The following is a 7,410-nucleotide window of genomic DNA, read 5'->3' as shown; positions in this document are numbered from 1 at the left end:
CACATAAAACGCGTTCACGGGCTGTCACATCTCCTTATGAATGTTGCGTATTCTGTTCTCGCCGGGCTTGCGGCAGATCGGAGCGTCAGCGTTGTCCCACATCAAAGTGATCCTCGTTCCCAGTCACTGCAGGGCAGGGAGAAGCTGGACAGAAGGTGCTTTCCAGGAGGACTTGCTCAACTCACGTGCGCCATCCGACAAAAAGCCACGTGGGGTGCCGCCGCTCCCAACAACCGCTGCGGTTTTGTCTTTACGCAAACTCGTAATTACATATATTTTTTTGGATCTGTAAACTCCGACGTCCCTAATGTTTGAGCAACTCCCACCATCACTCCTCGAGGGATGATCGGAAGCCTTGGAGCGCAATCAGCCCAACAAGATTAGAGAACAAATGGCGTGTCGTCAAATTAGCACAGGAAAAGGAGGGCGGTTTTCCATACAGCATCTCAAGAATGTTTTGGCTAAACTTAAAGACCTCATTCAAACCCAAATGCCAACATTTGAGGAGACAATGACGAGACAGAGTGCAACATCCGGGCCCGGTCTTTACTCGACTGGGTCACGAAGACAAGGAGCGTTTCTTTTCTGCGATTTGGGCTTGAGTCTCTGCTCCATCCACCCCTCCTCCAAAAAAGGCTTTATACGAGAGTGACGTCCAGCAGCTTGCGTCCCTCACTACTAGCCGAGTGTCTGAGAACACTGGCTCATTCTCCACTGCGCACTCAAGAATAATAGCAGGCGCGGGGGGAGAGGAAGACCGAAAGGGGTTATATAAGGCGCTACAACAATGCGAGATGGAAAAGAGTCAGGATAGTTTTACTTTCAGTCTGAGTTGAATGTAAACCATTATCATGTCGATGTAGTAAATAATTACCTTCATGGTTTTCCACTGTGTTGCACCCCTTCAACTTGACTCCATTGCACATTTTTGGTATTTGGCGGCTTCTTTTCAATTACAAAATGTATAACTCGTTGTTATTCCAACTTTATTGGTCATAATTATGTCTAGGAGGTATTCTTATAATGCATTTATGACTCACTTTTACAAATGATTTAACGACCTCATGTCTCACTTTTGTGTATTTATTATTCAGGTATTTATGGTGTCGCCATTTCAGGCTGATTTCTAACAGTGGGTCTCATGGAGCTCTTAAATGTTCTTGTATTTAAACTCTCAACCTTCGGTTATATAAAATAATCCTTTTATCAGTTAGAGGGCTTTATTTTGTAGATGGAAACAGATGGTTTTGGTTGAATTTGCTGTTGAAGTTGCTGTTTTGAACCAAACTAACCTCCTGGAGACCATAACATGGAGTCTTGACTTTTAATCATTTTTCTTCTAAGCAAAGTTGCTTAAGAGATGCAAAAATACCTTGAAACTGCAACGTTAGGATTTCTGAATATCCCCATCCTGTCTTGTTCCCACTTTTTCTGTAATTGGCAGAGTGGGTAGGGACATTTGGCACAAAGGGGTTGCCTGGATTAAGTCATAAGCAGCACGGCGACATTCAGTGAGTTGGATTTATAATGGGTGAGATCACGTCCTCTAGGTCTAGAAAGATCTTCCCCCGAGAAGATGAGTTTTGCATCCATCCAGACAGCTAAAAAAATATTCACGCATACGTTCATGGTACGAGAGCTTGCCGTGCATCTGCAAAAACGAGACATGTTCTTCATGTGAGTGCACAGCGAGGTTTCTCACCGTTATATAACCCTGCTGCGGGGCCCCCTTGTTCTGTTCCAGAACTTGACTCTGAAGTTCCCCCAGCTTTCCTGCTCATTTGCCCCACAACAACACACAGATGTCTCAGGGCACTGCAGAGAGTGGGGGTGGGGACCGCGATGGTGTCATGGTTTGAACAGCAGCGGCTGAGCAGGCGTGTGTGCCCAGAGATTAAGGAAGTAAGGACGCAAACGCAGATTCCGGCGTACGAGCTCCCGTGGCAGCTGTGGTTGTCAAAGTGCGAAGGATGCTGGACAACTGGAGCATGCCGATTGGCCAACGACGGCGGGTGGGTGTGTCCTGGCATCGGCCCTGTTCCTCTACGTGATCTTAAATGAGAAGAGTGACAATTCATCAGCGGCAGGATGTCCAATAGAACGACAGATCCCCGGGCTTGATATCAAGACTCGCAGCTGCCCACACATTGACCTTGGAGCAGGCAAAACTCTTCTCTTTCTCTTCACGTCTTTCTCTAAAACTCTTTGTGTCTAGAAAAACGAGACATTAATCAGTAGCAGAGGACGAAGCAGTTTCCAGTAAGTCATTTTGTGTGAGTTTATTTTAAGCCGACGGGCCTCACTGTTCTACAAATAACACCGCCTTCTCCATCATTTCAGGTCCCTGCAATGGCAACATTTCCACTCCTGCACACTTACATTTCCCTCCTGAGAGAGAGGAGGAAATGGGGGGCCTCTCAGTGTGAACGAAAGCTCTTTGGATGTGGCTTCAGCGGGGCCGGTCTGCTCCTTATAACTGGCGACCAGGGAGGGATTCAAGGGGTGGACTGCTGGGGCCCGGACTGTCTGGGAGCTGCCTAATGTTTTCCTGTGTGTGATGCATGCTAACCCCGGGCCCCCTTGACTTCAGCAGCAGCATAAAGAGGCCTCTGTGTGGCTGAGTCAGCTCAAGTCCTAATTCACCTTCGTGGGTCCCGTGGCTTGATTGGATTTAGCAGGGGGACTCAGAAGAACTCTGTCCCCCAAAACCCACCAAAAACACGCATGTTATCAGTACCATATGAGAGCTGGGTGTCACTGCCGTGTGTCGGTCATTTACATTAGAGGCGGAGGTTGTCAATTGTACCCAGACTAAACACGTTCACCATGTTTACGCGACACGAATTATTGCCTAAATCCGACTGTAACTGGACAACTGGAGTGTGTGTCAACACGTTAATCTGACTGATATCGGTGCTCTCCTTATACTGAATACGCCTTAAAGGTGCGCTGTGCAGTCTTGCATGACGCCACTTCCGTTGACATTCAAAGTAAACACAAAAAAGAACAAGCTCACCCCTCCCCCTAAATGTTTCTGTAACTCTCATGAAAGAAGAAAAGTGGCTCTATGCTATGCTAATGTCACCAAGAAGGTAAGATTGAGTAAAAGTTTATCGATTAAATTTCTAATAGCTGCATGTGCACTAACCCCCCTCCCCCCTCTTCCAACCAGACATTTGCACAGTGAATGCAGGGGCGGGCAACTGGTGGATCAAGGGGAGCTGCCAATGATTTAAGATTAAACTGTTTTCACAGCGCACTTTTAATCAAAATCAAACTAGACAATGCATGTGTGCATGCTCCAACACCCCATGCTGACATACGAGAAAGCCGTGCATCTTCTCTGCATGACAAGTAACGTGCACATTACATGCGAGATGAGCAAAGTTGTACATTATCTGCCTTCCTGTAGTTCGAAATGCCGCTCTGCTGCCTAAGTTTATGTGTTTATTATGTGACATCATCGGTCAACTGGAAAGGGGGCTGTAATAACCTGTTGAAAAGACACATATCGACACCTAGACACCTAGTGTTGAGGAGGAGGACATCTTCGCGTCAAGTACTCGACTTTCTCCATTGCTTGTGAACTGGGACAAGGACCAAATTCCGGCAAGATGCCAAAGTACAGTTCTGAGCATAGCTCGTTTATGCTGTGTATGTAAACTTACTGGTAGATGCACCCTGACAAGTACTGCTGGTTTAATTGGTGTAAGTGGGCGTAGGAAATATTGTTTCTGTGAGGTCACTTTCATTGTAATGACAGAGTCTTAAAATTGAAACCATTCATTCTTGGCCAGTTATGGCATCTTAAATCAAACTTCCCAACTCTGCACAGAAGGGAGGATTCCTGAAATATAGGATATGTTGAAGACTATACCTAGCAGGCTATAGCCCAGTAGGGACCACTTCACTTCAACCACGATGCAATTTTTGTTAATCTCAGGCTCATGCCATCATAACCACCCCAGTTTGTGATGTAAACAAACACTTTAAATGATTGCGAAACCCCAGAGTTTCCCTGTGCATTTTCTGCAATTTCACATTCCCGTGAGCCCAAAAGTAAAAGGGCCGGAACAAAGCAAGTATACCAGCTCGATCTGCAGGAAATGCCACGGAATGAGTGAACGTGGTGATGGTGTGGAAGGAACAATATCATTCCCCTCCATCCCCTGGCGGTTGGCCGGGCTTTGATGCCTGTCGTGGGTGGCGGAGGTCCGCTGGAGCAGGAGGGGCACCCTGGCTGGCAATGCCTAGGCCATCAACTGGGATCTGTATCTAAAAGGGCGTTCCTTTCATTTAGAAAGCCAACGGAAATACTCTGAAATCATTACATATCTTGATTGGCACTGCAGGAATACAGGCATCAGCCGAGGAATTGGCATACCCTCCAAAATAAAGACAAAATCAGAGTCCATTCCAGGAGCCAGTCTGGAGATTACACACTTACTTCCAATCTACACTGAACGGTATCACTATGTCTTCTGATTTGGCTGTTATTGTGTGAGATTTGAGTACCTGATACCAAAGTACTATTGCCCTTAGCTAGCTGAGGTGACTTAAATAATAGAGCTACAGCATTAGTATTAAATAATCAAATAATCAAGTTTATTTATACATTAACTTATTTATGAATTGGGAGCAGATGCAATAAACATTTTCAATTTTATTGTTAGTCAGCATGTTCCCAAGTTTTGGGTGCAACCCCTTGTAGCTCAGAGAATTCTAAATCCAGTTGAACAGGAATTGCCGCAACTTCCACAGAAAGGTAATAAGAAGAACTTCCACTGAAGACAAAACCAGTGGAAATCAAAACCTGATCATTAGTTTTAATCAAATACCACACTCACAGAACCAGATACCGCAGGCTTTGTTACCAAGGCAAGAGCTCCCTAAGCTATAAGAGGTGGATCAAGCTGATCATGATAGGACACGCTTCACATGCACATAATCGCTCTGCACTCCTGGAAACATGATATTTGATTCTAGCTAAACATTCCCATAAGGGCAGCCATCTTTAGCGATCTATCGGACTCGCTCTTTCTCTGAGACTCTCTTTGAGACTCTTGGTTTTTTTTCCCCCCACACATAAAGTCTGGGAAGATCTGTGTTCACTCTCATCGTTGTTTAGATGTCAGCTGTGAGCTGGGAACCACGCTGCTGCAGCCTGAAACTGCTACGGTCCAGCTGATCTCTGGCCTCTGCTTCCCAGGACCAAGGCCTTGTCCCCAGAGACTTCCACTGATGTTCCGGTCATGTCAATCTGCAACCTCAATTTATAATGTGAATAAGGGTACCTGCTACTGCTAACTTGATTTGTAGGACTCACCCAATAATTTGCACACAAGTGATGATTCTTTTTGTTTCACAAATGTTAGCATGCTATTACAATTTGGATTTGACAGTAGTTTACGTGATAACTTCGTAGTCTGCCTCTCTTTGTGACAATCCCATCGACGGGGGATGGAATTGCTCGAGCTTCTCCAACAAGCGAAAATGTCTTCGTTTCCGAACATTATGTAATCACTGATAACAGGAAGTAGCAGGACATTCGGTAGAGCCATGGCGGGAGCCAAAGTCTTTGGTCAGGATTCCCACTGTCACTGAGGAAATGAAAGCACACGGAGCCTTTTTTTATGGTAAGGACATAAATACTCACTGGGAAAAGCAAGAATTTCAACAGAAATAGCTGACTGGGCACGGAACACATTGCACAAGATGAAACAGACTCAAGTAACCCCCCTTCCCCACTGTCTGCGGAAAGCAGACACACAATGCAGCTTTGGTTTCATTCTCTTTCTTGACCTGGTAAAAAGAAAGCAAACATTCTTGGGGAATGTGTGAAATGTGCAGCGTGGGAGGAGAAGCTTACACATGTGGCGGTTTGCGAGACATGAGAATTTGCTGGTGCTTTTAAGGTGCGGCTCCTCTCTTTACCTTTGCAGTCACTGCTGTCAAGTTGATATGTGCTCTCAGATGTGAAACAGAATCTATATGTTTGCATTATGTAGGGTTTCCTGAGTTCAGTCTGCAAGTAATATAAATACAGTGAGGGTTCCCCTAAGTCCTACGTCACAACATTAATGATCAATATCTGCTTCGGCTATACTACCATATAAATCTAAACCACGCAAGGCTTATGATGAAGACCCTTTTCCTATCCTTTAACATTTTTTAGGGACATTATTACCAAGGCAACCACAACTGGACCTAGCGTAGCATTACCCACGCATCAATGAGCCCTTTCACATGACCGCAAAAACCAGATCATTATGATTTCTCACCAATACTCACTGCATAGCCGTTAATCCGATGTATTGTCTTCTCTTACTTCTGCACGTGTACATATATCATAGAAAGCAGAAGTAGTCAGGGGACAAAAGACAACAAAGATGGAGGATAGCAGCTGCAGTGCTGCCTTGTTATTTTGATTAACCCCAGCTTTGGGATTTTTATGTCCATGTAATGGCTGAGAAAAGGGATTTGTTAATGCTAACTTTAGCTCAGCAGGGTAATTAAAATGCATCTTCTATGTGGCAATACCTGAAATAGACGAGGACTGTGAAGAGCCACTATTGACTGCTGTGTTTTCTGTCCCCAGTTAAGTTGTCTAAACATAGGCTGAAGCATTTATGCAATGACATGGCGTTCCTGGCAGTGATGAATGCCTTCAAAGTTTCCCCCTCCAATGTACTGTACGATTCACAGCGGCTTGTAGCTTTAGTCAGCGATAAGTTAAGACTACATTTTTGAGTCGATGATCACATGGCAGTCGGACGAGCTGGGCTTTGACGCTGCTGAGCAAAAAAAAGGAGGCAGGAATTTTAGAGGCAGACGGACGGAAAATAAAGTGGCAGCACTCGAGGGTGGGGTCGTCAGGCTGATGCAGTTCAGAGACAAACAACAAAAGTGCGGAGTCTTGCAACAGCTGTCTGCTTCCGCCGGCGTGGCGTTTGATGGATGGAGAACTAGATATGCATGTTTGCACTGCCAGGCTGAAGCCTACAGGATAGTTAGTACTGCACTGCGCATGTCCAGTAGGTCAAAACTATGAAAGCTAAAAGAAAAAAATGCAGCAGACATTTGTCATTTTCATGCAAAAACCCTGAAATGTGTCCTTCTCATCTCACAAACCACAAATGAAGACATTCAGCTGGTGGAGAAAGCATGGACAGGATGAGACAGTGATAACACATTCCCGTATGCTAGGATCATTTCCTCCCACAGTGCAGTTTCTGCTTTGACAGCTAGCTTACCAGCTGAGAGAGGACAAACTGGGAAATGTGCGTCAACAGCAGAGCCGAACTCAAAGAGAGTGCACAGGGAAACTTTTTCCACTCACTTTTGCTGTTGAAGTTGAGCTTTAGTAAGTTTAACTAGCATATAACAGGGAATAAAAGGGCTAAGTCACAG

Source organism: Takifugu rubripes, chromosome 18, assembly GCF_901000725.2.
Source record: "Takifugu rubripes chromosome 18, fTakRub1.2, whole genome shotgun sequence".
In the NCBI taxonomy this organism is placed as follows: Eukaryota; Metazoa; Chordata; class Actinopteri; order Tetraodontiformes; family Tetraodontidae; genus Takifugu; species Takifugu rubripes.
This window is presented reverse-complemented; position numbering follows the sequence as displayed.